Genomic DNA, 16,583 nt, shown 5'->3' with positions numbered 1-16,583 from the left:
AAGAGAAATAGAACGGTAAAATTCGAAGCTGTGATGGAGAGGAGAAAGAAAGAGATGGGAGGGGCACAAGAATGGTGGCTATACCGTCCCTAATATGTAAGTTTTGAGTTCCCTCTTGAATGTTGAGTAGTTCTGGATAAGACGCAGATCACAGGGGAGCGCGTTCCATAGTCATATGGCTGAGATGGAGAATGACACGGAGAAAGATTTTGTGTTATGTAAAGGTACAGCCAAGATGATAGACGTATCCGATCTGGTGTTGCGATTGTGGAATGATGATAGGTGTTTAATGTGAGAAGATAAGTATTGGGGGCACCAGTGGCTAAGAAATCGATGAAGTAAGCACATCGTGTGGAGATCGCCTGCCGTATGTGGGCGTATCCAACCTAGCTGGGAGTATGAAGGTCTGATATGATCATACAACCGAATATTGCACACGAATCTAACGCAAGCATTCATCACTAGCTTGAGGCATCTAGAATTTTCACTATTTGTGCCGTAAAGATTAGGCAAGACTAGTGTTAGGACTAATTTTTGTTTAACATGGGTTGGAAATATTTTTCTAAATTTTTGAATTGCATGTAGGGAGGAGAGCGATTTCCGGCAAGCTGTGACTGTTTGTTCTTCCCAGTTTAGGTGTTCATCCAAGATTATTCCAAGGTCTTTTACTGTTTTTTGGTATGGTAGTTGGGTACCATTGAGGAGTATTTTAGGTACTGTTTCGCGAAAGTACCGGCTGATTAACTTTGGATGAGATATAAGTATGACCTGGGATATCTTGGGGTTTAGTTTCAGACCTAGGTTCTGTGCCCATCGATAAACAGAGCAAAGATCTGCGTTCATACTCGCTACTGCGCCAGCAATGTTTTTGGGGCTTGCACTTATGTACAGTTGGATGTCGTCGGCATAAAGATTGTAGTTGCATGAGTGAATCACTGAAGAAATATCATTAATGTACAGTGAGAAGAGTAGTGGACCAAGGACGGAGCCTTGGGGAACTCCAGAGCGCACGCTTTTCCATGATGACTTTTCCGACCCACAAATGACTTGTTGACTTCTGTTTCTGAGGTAGCTGTCGAACCAGTGTATTGTGCTGTTTGAGAAATTCAGCTGTTTCATTTTAATTAGTAATATATCGAAGTCAACTGTGTCAAAAGCCTTGCTAAAGTCAAGCAGTGTTAGGATAGTAGCTTCACGTCTGTCCATAGCATGTTTAATGTCATCAGTTACTTTGATTAATGTGGTTGCTGTACTATGGTGCTTTCGAAAGCCTGACTGATATTCGTCATGGATGTTATGAGTTTTGAGGTAATCCGTCAGTTGTTCATGGACGATGTACTCTAGGGCTTTAGAAATTGCAGGTAGTATGCTGATCGGCCTGTAGTCACCTGGCGACTTAGGGTTGTCAGTCTTGGGTATAGGCTTAATTAAACTTTGCTTCCACTCAGTAGGATATGTACTACTGACAAGAGACAGGTTGAAGATGTCTGTGATAACTGGAATAATTGTGTCTACGACGTTCTTAATCATGTCAATGCTCACTCCATCATTTGCTACTGCCTCGGAAGAGATTCTCATAATTGCCTTGTGCACTGTGCCGGTAGTGACATGTTTTAGGAAAAACTTGTCTCTCGAGAGATTGATATCTTGGGGCTGGTAATTTGTCGCTGCGTGGTAGTTTGCAGCTGTTGAGAAGAAATCGTTTAATTCTTCTGCAGACGCTTGATAAACAGCATCAGATCTTCGCTTCCCTATACCGAAACTGCGCAGCTTTTTCCACAGTGCAGCAGGTTTTGATATGCCGCATACGACAGAGCGGGCATGTCTGATTTTGGCATTCCTCACGCTTTGCTTGGTTCTGTTTCGGAGTTTCTTATAAGCTTCGTACGCCTCGGGAGTTGGGTTACGCTTGAAGGCCCTATGTGCAGCATCACGTTTATTCATTAACTGGCGTAATGCAGTGGTGAGCCACGGAGCGGGAGCCCTCTTTACCTTAACAGTGCGTTGAGGAGCATGTTTATCATACAGTGCAATAATTTTGCGACATAATTGCCGAATTTTTTCCTCTAAAGTCGGTTCATTGCTTATATCATGCCAAGGGATGTCTGAGCAATCCTTTTGAAGAGCGTCATGGTTAACATTTTTTAAGTTTCTGTAGGTTACCAGGTGAGATTTTTCTTTGGTAGTATGCATTGAGTAATTTAAGAATATCACGTCATGAGCAGAGAGTCCCGGAGCGGATGTCTGATTGGCGCGTATTATTTTATCTGGTCGCTTTTATATCTATGATTGTGTGGCTGTGTGGCGTGTGATGAGTTGGGTCCAGCGGTGTTAAACTCATATCATTGGAGTGGAACAGTCGCCTTAGTTTTTCGGCAGAGGGAGATTTTAACTATAAGTCGATGTTTGTGTCGCCCATAATGATTATGTGTTCATACTGTGTCACGAGTGAGGACAGGGCAGACTGAAAGGAGGACATGGCACCGACGTTTGGAGGTTTATAGATTACTCCAATTAGCAGTTTCTGCTTCTCCTTCGGGCTTTGCATCTGATGTGCATAGCACAGTAGGTGTCATATCAGAGCGAACATAGGCACCCACACCACCCCCACGTCGTGTTTCACGATCTGCCCTTAGGAGAGAGTAACAAGCGATTCGGATAGCGTCGGAAGAAATGTTTGGTTTCAACCAAGTTTCAGAGACGAGGATAATGTGGAACAGCGATTGGCAGAACAGGTCACAGAACTCGTCGAAGTGAGCCGTTAGCGACTGCGCGTTAGCGTGGGCCACAAAGAGCCCGCCGCCGGAACCGGTCCGTCCCATTGTGGCCGCCTGTAGGATCGAGCGCGCTCCGTTTACCTGCTGGCCGGAAGAGGGACAAAAGCTGGATTTCGCGGGGCAAGACATATTTACAGGTGTGTCCAAGGTCGTGACTGACTCAAACGTCTGTGGACTAAAGGTGAAAAACACGCTAGAAGTATCGAAGAAGGGAGTGAAAAGAAAGATGGAAAGTGGCAGTAGCAGTTACGAAAAAGATAGTAGTAGTAGTAGTGGTAGTGGCGAAGATGAAAATAACAGATATAGAAAGGCGGTTGTAAGGAGATTCCTGTTAATGGAGAATGTTAATTCCCATTTGACTGACAATATGAATATACATGAGCACTTATCATAGACAAATAAAGAAACAATATTTTTGTGAAACAATTGACTGATTTTAAATAGAGTACTCATGGTACTTATAGAAATAACGGAGCAGTATTTAAGCTAAAAAAATGAAAAGAAAGAATAAAAATTAACTTATATTAGACCGATTACAATATGATACTTTGTGTCTCTCGAGATTTCGCTCAGTCTTTCAGTTCGAACATGTTTGTCACCGTTTTCCTCCCTCCTTCCGTCTTGATTACGATCCTGCCATCCTGGGTCCATACATTTTGAAGGCCAAACTGTGTGATCGCAGCGTTCAAAACTTTTAGTCTTTCGCGCGTCAGATCTTCCCTCAGGGTAACCCCACTCTTGGCGAGTTTTCTTTTCTGAGCAAACATTTCAGCTCTTTTCCGGTAAGACACAAATTTAATTGTTATGGGCCTGGGTTTCATGGCACCTGGTATCCTGCGCCCAACACGGTGGCTTCTGTCAATATCGCCCACGTCGATCTGCACGCCAAGTTTCTCACGCACGAGGCTAATGCCCAGGTCGTCGGTGTTTTCGCGATCGTTTTCAGCTACCCCGAACAAGCGCAAGCTGTTCCTTCGCTGATACTGCTCAATTTCATCGGTGGCAGCAGACAGTTTAGCCTCTAGGTCGGCAGCTTTTTTCTCTTGTGCGGCCAGGGACTTTCTAAGAGACTGGATTTCGGTGCTGTTGCGCCCGACAGACTCTTGCAGTTTCTCCATGACCGCGGCCGTCACGGTGTCCGTGATGGATTGGACGATTACGTCTAGCGTGTCTTTGCTGTGCAGCGCCGCACTCACCTGGGACCGGAAGAGCTCCCCGATGTCGGGAAGCGGGGCCTCACCTGCCGCCGGAGACCGGGCGCCCGCGCTGCCTGCGCCCCTGTAGCCTCGCCTGCTGCCGCTTACTCGTGCTCTTCCCATTTTTCACTCACTTATCACTTTCACAATCAACGGAGAACAATACACCACGGCAAGTAACACTTGTTTAGTCAGATGCACACGTTGTGGACTGCCGCACTTCTCTGTAACACCTTCAATGAGCGGAAAAACTCGTACATTGAGCAAGAAGTGAAGGAAACAAAAGAAAAATTCGGAGTAGGAATTAAAATCCATGGAGAAGAAATAAAAACTATGAGGTTCGCAGATGATATTGTAATTCTGTCAGAGACAGCACAGGATTTGGAAGAGTAGTTGAACGGAATGGATAGTGTCTTGAAAGGAGGATATAAGATGAACATCAAGAAAAGCAAAGAGAGGATAATGTATTGTAGTCGAAGTCGGGTGATGCTGAGGGAATGAAATTAGAAAATGAGACACGCAGAGTAGTAAATGAGTTTGGCTATTGGAGGAGCAAAATAACTGATGATGGTCGAAGTAGAGAGGATATAAAATGTAGACTGGCAATGGCAAGAAAAGCGTTTCTGAAGAAGAGAAATTTGTTAACATCGAGCATAGATTTAAGTGTCAGGAAGTCGTTTTTTAAAGTATTTGTATGGAGTGTAGCCAGGTATGGAAGTGAAACGTGGACAATAAATAGTTAGGACAAGAAGAGAATAGAAACTTTCGAAATGTGGTGCTACAGAAGAATGTTGAAGATTAGGTGGGTAGATCACGTAACTAATGAAGAGGTATTGAATACGATTGGGGAGAAGAGAAGTTTCTGGAACAACTTGAATAGAAGAAGGGATCGGTTGTTAGGACATGTTCTGAGACATTGAGGGATCACCAGTTTAGTATTGGAGGGAAGCGTGGGGGGAAAATCGTAGAGGGAAACCCAGAGATGAATACACTAAGCAGATTCAGAAGGATGTAGGTTGCAGTAGGTACTGGGAGATGAAGGAGCTTGCACAGGATAGACTAGCATGGAGAGCTGCATCAAACCAGTCTCAGGGCTGAAGACCACAACAACAACAACAACAACAACAACATGCATAGTGCTGCACTAGGAGTGCCTAAAATCATAGTACATCTAAAAAATTGTCGATGCCATACAACAGGTGTTAGCTTGCTGGGAAAAACTTTGTCATACGACTCGACTTAACCTGCAAGCTGGCGGGGAAAAAAGGTAGAGTAAGAGGTATTGTATTAGCTTTCTTTTGAGGGAATTGTGTTCAACTGATGAGATGCTGGTGTTGGACCAAGAGGAATTTAACAAGTGTATTATCTGTATGCATACAGCTGAGGACTGTCTCTGTTGCTGTCTGAATGCCGGCTCAACAATCACCCTGCAGCCCTGGTAAGTGAATCCAATACACTCTACACCAACTGATGGAAGACGCATCGCTGCTCTAATTACACATCGAAATTGTCGTGAAAAAAAAACACTCCTACAGGTCATAATGCAACATATGTTGTGGGGATAATAGTAATCCCAAAAGACTGCAGAGGGGCAACAGTTGACCATGGATTCTCCTCGAAGTACAATCAAAAACTGCAGAAGTTAGTTGCCCTCTTACCCCACCCCCCTCATCCCTTCCCTGCCCTCCCTATCTCCCCCTCCACTTATGGTGGGGACACAGACCTTTACAAATGGTCAACTGCTACCAAGCACCTCGAAGTTTTTCTGCAGCCTACCCCCTGAATACCCACATGGGAACAGCAGTGTAACAATTGTATTTAACGCCAACACAATTGAATTTAACGCCATCACACCTCATATAATCGAGCAGCTATTGAAATGGAAAACACAATCGTGACGATGATAAATGTCCTCTTTCCACAATAATAGGAACAGATCATTTTCTTTCAGTTTTATAAGCAAGATCGGTGTAGTATTCATGTTTGACTGCAGGATACAATTAGCATCTCATTATTTTGTGACATCTAACGAAATGCACCACCACTGATTGCAGATGACCAAATTTCAGATGTTTGGCTATACATCCCTTATACATGTCCCCCTGTGTATGAGTGGAAAAGATACTTCCACTATTTTACTGCAAAAATTACCAATCACTGCAGAATGTCCTCACTCCACTGAATCCGTCATCAGAGTAAATAAAAAGATAAATCCAAAGAAAAATCGTTTATGTTAAGCAATTTCTTTCAAATTAATGGGCAAATTACACGCAGCGGGAGTGTCTCTCACATTCAAATCAGTGTCTGTAAATCATCTGTCATGCACGTATGTGTTACAAACATTTCAGATACTTGAAATAACATTAGAGAATACAATCTTCCATGCAAGTTACTCACATGTCGCCAAAATCATTTTATGTTCAACATCAACACGTTATAATTCAGGAGGATGTTGCTGTTTTGTACATTACAGAAAGTCCTGTTTTACCAAAGCAAAGGTACATCACACTGGCGTTCATGAAACAAATCGTGAGAACCTGTCTTTTAATAGAATATCCCATAAAATTTTCTTCTCTCTCTTTTCTGATACATCGAAAGCATTAATTATTGCGCTCTAGTGTTGTAAGCAATTTCATCATCACAGCGTGTTTCACTCAATCTACTCACATGTGGGGTAAAACACTATCATTTTCAAGTCCCACAACAACCTATAATTCAGGTGGTGTCTACTTTATAATTAGAAATTATGTACCATGAGAAAACGTAGGACTTACGGTATCATCTATTTTTAAACACACGGTCATGTTGATAATAATAAAAACAGTCATGATTCCATGAGAATAGATACAGCTGCTTTCTGTCAGTTTTAGGAGCAAAATCTGCTTAGTTTTGACAGAACTACATGCATCCAAACTCTAACCAATTATACCACTCTTTGTAATAGAGCCTCTTACAACATTTTCTTCTTGTATATCAAAAACCAAATACTGTCTGCATGTTGACATCGAGCATATTACATATACACTTATCACTCCAATGGAGCTGGAGGCTAGTGGTCAAAGTTGTTTGCAGTCTGCATAAAATTTTGTCTATTTTACTGGAGGAAGACCATATCCAACAGATTAAGAATCGCAAGAGCGGGTTCCTGTATTGGTCTTTCATAAACAGGTTAATACATTGCTTTTTCGCCTGTAACATAACCAAGCAGTGTATGACTACATCTTTGTATACCGCCATAGACTTTGCTTCTTTACCATGACTGAACGTCACATGGTGTAATCTATGCAGCTCCCCCACTCACAGGTTGCTAACAATAAAACACAGAGACGATGTTTCTCATTGATAAAATTTGTAAGACTTTGCTACAAATATAAACTGTGAGAGTTTGTGGCATTGTAGAGCGTTTCAAACTGCTACCCCCAGAAGACAACCTATGCAGTTTTTCTTATCTTCCACAGCGATGGGGTGGCAGATGTCTCAGTGTTCCGTTTACTCATTTTGCCGTCATGTACATGATTATTGTTCCAGTGCTGACCATTGAAAGAAGGATACTGAGGTAGTAGAAATAACAAGAGATACGGTTATCTTATGGGTAAAGAAAAACAGACATGTCGAGTGGGTTGCAGCACATGGATATAGGACAAGTATGCAGCATTGAGGAACACTTCCAATCAACTGTCTGAAGGCAGTGATCTCTACTTTTAATCCCATGCTCCACAGGGACAAGTAGCAGATATCCTCCAAGTTTCTCTCCATCTCAACCAAGTGGTGTCAGTTATTCACTATGTGGTTGTCAACAGCTTACCAGTGGATGGATGGGATAGGAAAGCCACAATTTATATGGAACTGTGCACTGAAATATGCACTTCAGTTGTTAGGATGATCAGTTTCAGTAATTTTACCAGCTGTTCCGTAATGTCCACGCGGCCATGACATAGCAGAATGCTTCCAAATTTCTGTATCATCGCTAAATCAGCCCTCCACTACTAATTTTCAGTTACCATATACTAGACCGCAAATGAAGATAGATGACTGTGCAGTATGTCCATTAAATCGTACACATCGAAGTATATCGGTGGTTTCGTAATTTCAGCACCAGCCAGTAACATGGCAGGATACTTTCCAATTTCAGAATCATTCCTAAATCACCTATCCACTACTTTGCAAATACAACATACTAGATTGGGAACACACACAAAAGTGTACCAGAAAGGGTCCTATACTGATACAATTAGGTTATCAACATATTTCCACCGCAGTGAAGAATTAACAAGTACGACTGGTCATCCTTCCCTGTGTGGATGGCAGCCACTGAGTACTCTCGCATACATACGATAAAGTCGCAGATTGACAGATCTCTCCCACATTGTCCTTGACCAGTCTCTCTTGCAACACCAATCTTACTCGTGGCACCCATTAAAACGCACAAGATCTATCCAGATGTGTGTGCCGATGATGGTAGCACCACTTATTAGTGTATAGTAGACATGAGAGTATCTAACATCTATTTTTGACCTATTTTGTATGTGTATCGATATTTCTGTGTCAATTTGTAGTATTGATTACATATGATGATGTATCTATCACTGAAATTCTTTGACTGTGTATACATGTTTCAGTGAATTTTTGAACGATTTTTTTTAATGCTTGTGAATTTCAATGACTATTGAAATGATTACTATGTAACGTACTACAAATGACTTGGTCTATAATTAGGGAATGTAGGTTTAAATGTAAAAGATGTGGGTAAGCTCCACAGCAAGTGAAGTAGCCTGGCAGTGTGGAAAAGGTGTGGTTGGCGGGCAAGCGACAACTCGTCCTTTGTGACGGGTAAGGATTCTAGGTAGAGCAGTGAAGTGCTTAACACCTCGCTAGCATCAGCGGATCATAGTGGCTCATATTCCTAGAGTTTTGAGACCAGAAGCGATTAAGGGCCATATTTATGCGCCTAGGATGCTGCATCTGGTAATACCATATCATAGCATGGTTTTTTGGCCCTATAAATATAACTGCAACGCCAAGATGATATCTAACAGGGCGAGGCAAACGGTATTGCTATGATTGCATCGCCGCCAGGTTGATAGCCACTGCAAACTGCGCCACCAGTCCCACCAGCCTTCCACTAAATTGTTTAACTTTGGCGCTCTGTAAATTGACCAGGTATTTGTGGATTTTGGTCGATTTTGTAATAATTATTGTGGTGTTGCTAAGGTCTCTATCTAACACCTGTGATTATCCCAAATCACAAACGTGGACAGGAATCCTATCCTAGTGAACTTAGTTCCAAGTGTCCTAATTTCTTATGTTGGAATTGTATATAATATTGTGTTTTATTTGCACGCCCAATTATAAATTTGAGTAATCAAAAGACAGCTTATGAAAGCACATTTGTTAATTGAAGAGTTATAGTTTGTTACGCTTTACTTAACCATTAATTAATTATACAAATGCTTACCATTTCTCATACATACTGCTGTACTTCTGGTTAATGAGCACCGTTCTTCAGACCATGGAAGTTAAGGTTCCTCATCAACTAGGCTAATTAGTTAATGAAGCAATGCAAATGCTCCTTCAGAGTCTCTGTTGTTAGATTTGCATTCTGTTTAGTTGCTTCAAACCGAGTTTCAGAAAGACCTATTTACTGTGTTATTTATTCTAATGCCAGTTGGTTAATGCACAGGCATGGAGTCCCTGTACGAAGCAGTGAAGTAGCAAAGTATGATCATTAGCCTACCCCCTGATTTAAATTCAGAATCATTTCAAGCTTTTTCCTATTCAGTATTCCTACTAGTTTCATGTTTGTCGGTAATTAGTTTTATAAGCTGTTTCAACTAGTTCACTTGAGATATGTGTTGTTGAGAGGCAGATGTTACTGTTTACCATATCACTGGCCATTTGTTCATCTGACTTAATTGTTGGTAGCATATTTATCTGTAAAGTTAGGATACTGTGTTGTAGTGTAAACAGATATAAGGAAAGAGCCAAGTGTGTTTGTGTATGTGTGTGTGTGTCAAGAAAGGTTAGGTTAGCCTTAGCACTGCCTTCTGCTTTGTGATTTTGCCTAATTAGGCTGTCGATCGATTCTAATATGTAATGTTACAACTTGCTTTCGTGCTGGGAGAACGTCTGTTCCTGACCCAACAGGTTACTGTTAGTGATACTCTGCTGGAGTGTTTTGGAGATGAATCTCAATTTGATTGTTCTCTTTCCATTAGGCTACTTCACGGTCACAACTATCAAAAATTCTACGCAGAGGTATAACGTTAACCCTGATTGCTGTTTATGGTGGTCGGTGGTACCGTTTCAGGTGTTGCAGCGATATAACAAACGGTTAAGAAGAAATGTGTGGTTTATACCCGATAGAGCTCCAGAAAATGTAGTTTCAAACAGTTTACTTAAGTCCACAATGCTATCAATTATGAAGCATTATTAAAATGTATGAATTAAGTACCGGGAAGGTAGCGGCATCACGGAAATTATCGTAGAGCATAAATACACACTCCTACGGTTACATGGTACTGCACCTAAAAATGCTATGCTGTTCAAGCCATTTGGTTTCCGAAGTACTGCATCGGTAGAGGACACTGCGTGGTACACATTTGTGTGTATTCTCAACCTAGAATATTGTACTTGTAAAGTAGTTGATGGATGATTTAACAATGATCCAGGAATTGGAATGTATTCTGCTTTGTTACTGGCTGGCGTTAAAATTGCGGAACCGCTGGTATAGTTCGAAGTATATGACTGAATGGATGTACTGCACAGTCATCTATCTACATTCACAACCTAGTATATGGTACGTGAAAAGTAGTTGTGGAGGAGTGATTTAACGATGATATAGCAATTGGGAAGCATTCTGCCATGTCATTGGCTGGGGTTGAAATAATGGAACAACTGTTAAAATTGCTGAAATTGATCATTGCGACAGGTGAGTTCGGTTCCTGTACGAACTGACCGAAAATTCCAAAGATGAGTTTTACTGTTCTCTCAATACCAGTACGAGAGTGTGTATCGTCCGACAGCTCAATATGGTAAGACGGACACACTTTTACGTCTTCCGATTGGCCCTGATACAGACTTCGACGCTTCTGCTGCTTCTTATTATCACTCCGATGCTCACTATTCTGAATTTAAGTTGAACTATAGGAAAATTGCCACGGAAGCTATTTCAGATTTTAACATTCTACTGAAATGCATTCCCCCATCTTGGCCTCACTCATTGAATAGCGTAAAGAACTCTTTAGTGCGCTAATACTTTCCCCGTCGGCATAGCCTCGCTGTACAGAAAGGTGTAATTCTTATTCAGAATGACTGTGGACAGTCACGTGTGTTGATCCATAGAGCTTTGCAAAAAGAAAAGCTGCAGTTACTTCACCAAGGACACTGGAGGACTGTTTGTAAGAAATAGTTAGTGCGTCGATACTGTACTTGACACGGTATGGACACCCGAATAGAGCAGATGCCTTCACAGTGTTACACATGAGCGGAAAACTCATTAGTTGATTGCGGTTGACTCGTATACCAAATTTCGTGTCACTATGTCAATGAACTCGACAGCGTCACGTAGCAAAATTCAGATGTTGTCCTCATTTTTTGGCTCCGAGCACTATGGGACTTAACATCTTAGGCCATCAGTCCCCTAGAACTTAGAACTACTTAAACCTAACTAACCTAAAGACATCACACAACACCCAGCCATCACGAGGCAGAGAAAATCCTGACCCCGCCGGGAATCGAACCCGGGATCCATTTTTTTGCCCAGAAGGTTTAAATGAAGTAATAGTGTCAAACAACTGCCTTCAGTTCACGTCAAATGAATCTGAAACATTGTGTGAACGCAATGGCATACACATCTGATTAGTGCACCGTTCCACCCACAGTCAAATGGCGAAGCAAAACGTTTTTCAGAACGTTCAAGCAACAGATGGCCGCACATAGTACGGATCAAGCAATGCAACTGTTACTCGCTTCCTATCTTTCGCATCCCCGAGATGGGCCATAGCCGGTGGAATTGCTTCACGGCCGCCGCCATCGTACACCGCTCCACCTGTTCCATCCACCTCAGCATCCGGCGCCGAAGTAAGGCCGCAACAATGGCTTCGCGCCGCATGACATTCTCTTCTAGAATGTTTTAGCGGCAGCAGACGGTGGGCGCGAGGCGAGATCGTCCGTTGACTTGACGCTTACTCGCATCTTATTTCAGGTCTAGATGGCTTGCAGCGCCGCCAACAAGATCAGCTTCACCTCTGTCTTGTGCACGATGATCTTTCAGTGTCTTCCCCAGATTCACAGATCCAGAGGACAGCGCGGCCACAGCAGCCGCCAGAGGGTCCTCACGACATCGCGGGACGACCCCATGGAGACTTCGCCTCCTCCGCCCCCTATCGTCCTACCGATGAAGCTGCACCCGCCCACACAGCAGCAGTCACCGCTTTCATCATTGTTTTCCGGAGGACGTTTCCGCCAGAGTGAAGGTCAGATGGCGGGGTACGACCGGATACATGACGTCCCCTGTACCCACAGCCTCCGGTCCAGCGATGCACCCAAAGTCCTGCCTCCCCCGCCGTGGTCCAACTCCCTACACGACGGACATTGTAATATAGAGAAAGGCCGTTGATTTTTTGGATGTTGCCCATTGCTTGCTACCCCATTCTATACCAAAGTTAAGTATTACCAATCTACTGTATTGTAATAACAGCTATTAATGAGATCTGCTTGAACTGTTGTATAGTCGATCGCTGTTGGCAAGCGGGGTGCACTCAGACCTTCTAAGGCAAATTGAGGAGCTACTTGATTGAAAAGTAGCGTCTCCAGTCTCGTAAACTGACATACGGCCGGGAGAGCGGTGTGCTGGCCACAGGCCCTCCATTTCTACATCCGGTGACTCCTGGGGGGTGAGGTTGACATGGCGGCTGGTAGGTACATTTGGGCCTTCGTGGCTTGTTAGGCCGGAGTGTAGTTTTAGTAGAAAATGGCATAACTACATACAACATCTGGAACGAACACTTACAAAGAATGAACTATAGACTACCTCCCAAACTAGTTTTGACTTACGAACTAGCAACTAGAAGATATGTTGAATGATCTAAGAAGAGAAGGACAGGCGGTATGTGTAGACGGAACAGTCTCATGGTCCAGTCCACGATATGTATAAGAAGAAGAAAAATACAACTACAGCAAAGATTAGATTACTATTTTGAGTATAGTCATCAGTAGACTTTCCTAAAAAAATGACATTCATTTTCATAAGTGCTGTTATTACTTTTGGTGAGGGTGACAGCAAATTATATTCGGGGTGGAAGGGAGTAAGAGGGTCGCAACACCAGTCACAATCTGTAGCCTCTCTCCCCACTCAGTACCGAACCCGGGAATCGATCCTGAGGCGGACTGCAGGTGGTAGACTGACATAGAAAGCTGCAGCAGACCAGTCTTATGACTGAAGACCACGGCAACATTGCCGCTGTGTGAATGAACGTATGTGCAGACGACTCGACCTAATAAATGATTGATCATTTAAAAGAAAATGATAATGAATGTAGCTTAACAACTTTTCTGATAGAACGTCCAAAATGAGCAAACAGTGCGGTATTGTTTGTTGGCATCGACAAAGTCAACTGCTGAGTAAAGTGTTAGTAGTGTGAAAGCAATAGAACTAAAGACATAAATAGTCCTTCACTTTTACTACTGCTGTAATCACTAGTACTGCTACTACTGCATTGTAGTAAAAGTAGTATAGCAGTATCAGTAGTAGAAAGACACTACTACTACTACACGTATATCTGAAGTGATTTTATCAAACCCAAAACTGTTGACGACGTAGCTCCTAATTAGTAGCGTTTGTGATAACCAGGGGTACTGTTTGTCGTTCGTTGTCTTACTTGTATTTGCTTGCACTCAGTGGGCAGTGGGGAAGTCCTCGACTGTTCCAATTCCAAGAAATATGCTCACTCTAATTTTACAAGTTTTTCTGTATGAAACTGTTTCCTGAATGAGAATTGATTTAGTATTGTGACGTTGTTTGACAAAGTAAAGGGAAAAATTAATTGTGACATTTATGGAAATGAATGTTATTGTAAGGCTATTACTATGAGTTTAGAAAGAGATACAATACTAGAATAGGATTTTTCTCGATGTATATTGTCTTTTTCTTGTCTTCATTCAGCACAGTAAAAATACTACGCTGTAACATGTCTCCCCACAAATAAAAAGTTGTTAATACGACGGGCAATAAATTAATTTGAACAACGCTTTTTGTAATGCATACCAGAATAATTGTCTTCAATATTTGTACTCAAAATGCAGACCTGATTGCACAGTATAGTAATTCGCGTCTTGCTAGGACAGTTTCTGATGATACAACGTCCATTCAATTAGTCTTCCTCTAAGATACTGAAATCAGAGAGCAAAACTATATGTGATGGCAGAGATTTAAATTTCCCGCGCTGTGTCTCTGGTCTAGCACACACAACATAATCTACTTTATGTTAATGTAACGTATTTTCATTATCATTTTATTGAGACAGTAAATCCGTGAACCAACAGACATTTTGGAAAACGATTGCTAGCCGTAATAGATGGAGTAATTTCATTTCTGTTGCTTCTTTACCACGTTGCTAATGGGTAAGATATAAAGACGGTAGTAGCAATACGTATATTAGCATCTGGAAGAAAAATTCACTAAATGAGAAAACGTTATTTTAAGTTCTAAGCAAAAATTCTTTGAAAAAACTGACACGCTGCATGGAAACATAAAGGCATCATAAACATACTTCTTGACCAAATTGGTCGAAGGTTGAGAGATTTTATACTGATAGACAAAAGTCTGTATCAGGAGCGAATGCTATCAATGAAAGGAGTCGCTGTGATTTTTTTAAAATTGTAAATACAGGTATTCGTGTTACAGAAAAGAAAAGACTCGTTTTAAAAATTCCCTGTATTTGATGAGAATGATTTTTTAAAAACATTTCACCCCTAGTCCATTGTAACATTGGTAGCACAACACCGGTATTTTCAATAGCCTTTCGAAACGCTAAGTCTCTCATGACAACAATACATGACTAACGAAAATTATGAATATGAAAACAACACTCACACACATCGCAACGGAGCACACGGCCGATGAAATTCATAAACAATAAAATGAATATGACTGCACCTGTAAACGGAATATACACGCAACAGCGCTTCATTAATCCCAGTGGCTACAATTCGTACGTACACTGCTATCTAGAAGGAAATATCTAGATGATAACGAGATTTGCTATTAACACTATCAGTTAGGTTGAAAAAGCTACACGATCCAAGCTAGCAAGAGAACGAATATTCATGTTCCGAGCACGTCCTAGCTAATGTAGAAATAAAAGTGCAGCGGGAAAATTGAACAGGGTTCTACCACAGATGAAAGATGCTATAAGAGGTGGAAAGTAAGTTCTTGTCTATAAAAAATAGATATCGTTGCTGAATATCAATTTTTTACTATTTTTCTTTTGTAGCTATTGTGGAGGAATATAAGTCAGGTGCTAACCTTAGCTAACAAGTAATTTTATTTGCATGGCACCTGATGTGTATGATAAATCGGAAACCGCTTTTTTAGTGGTTTAGCGCCAACGTAAATTCATGTGAAAATGGTGAAATTTACAAAAGATATGGTCCATTATCTTAACAATTAATGGATGACTGAATTTTAATTTCTCTGTTCGGCCATTTACTTTTAAGATGTTCACAACAAGCACGTTTAAAACTGCAGCCGCAGGCGAAAACATAAAGGAAGATCAAATTTTGCTTCCAGGTGATGGACGGTGAAAGTTTATGGCTTAGGTGACGGCACAGGATACCAAAACAGAGATAACGGTATATTTTACTCGAATAATTAATAGTGATGAAGCTTTGAGAGCAACATTTTGTTTAATGCAGAGAATGAATAAATGCCGTAACTAATTTCCCAGCAACATTTGAAGCTATTTGAAAACAATGTTTGTTTTGTATTCACAGTTTTGCTGCCGTGGATTTGGCCTGGGTCCACAGCCTAATGATAGATAACAAACTGTAAAAGAGTAGTCAGTAATAGGCAGTGACGTCGCAGGTAACACACTTAATTCCTTTCCATTATTTCCTTGGAAACCAAAAGCAGCAAAGTCTATACATGATTTCTGTACTAAGTTCGAAAAATATTAAATAATTTATCTTATTAGAAAAGTACAATACCACATGAAAAACCGAGGTGTTAGAAGATAGTAGTTACTTATTTCTTTTCCCATCGAAAGAAACGGTGACTGAAAATGTTTTGGATCTAGTGACGCTACGGACGCCGTAGATGAGTATCTCGTCTTCCATACTCATATCTGAGGAATGGAATCTCCTCACCAAAAAAAAAAAAAGACGCTGGACGAGTGAAATTTAAAGCCGCTACGAAGATGAACGTATACGTAGTGTTAATAGAACTTTTGTGCAATGGCGATATTCAGTTCTCCAGACAGCCAAGTACTCGAGCAGTTTCGCTTGTTGCTTTCTCAGAAGTAATCAGTAATCATGCTTTCTCATCGCCATGGGCAGTGGCTACTGCCGTGTACACATACATATTGTCATATAGCAGCAATTCCTTCACATAGTA

Source organism: Schistocerca gregaria, chromosome 8 (assembly GCF_023897955.1).
Source record: "Schistocerca gregaria isolate iqSchGreg1 chromosome 8, iqSchGreg1.2, whole genome shotgun sequence".
NCBI lineage: Eukaryota > Metazoa > Arthropoda > Insecta > Orthoptera > Acrididae > Schistocerca > Schistocerca gregaria.
This window is presented reverse-complemented; position numbering follows the sequence as displayed.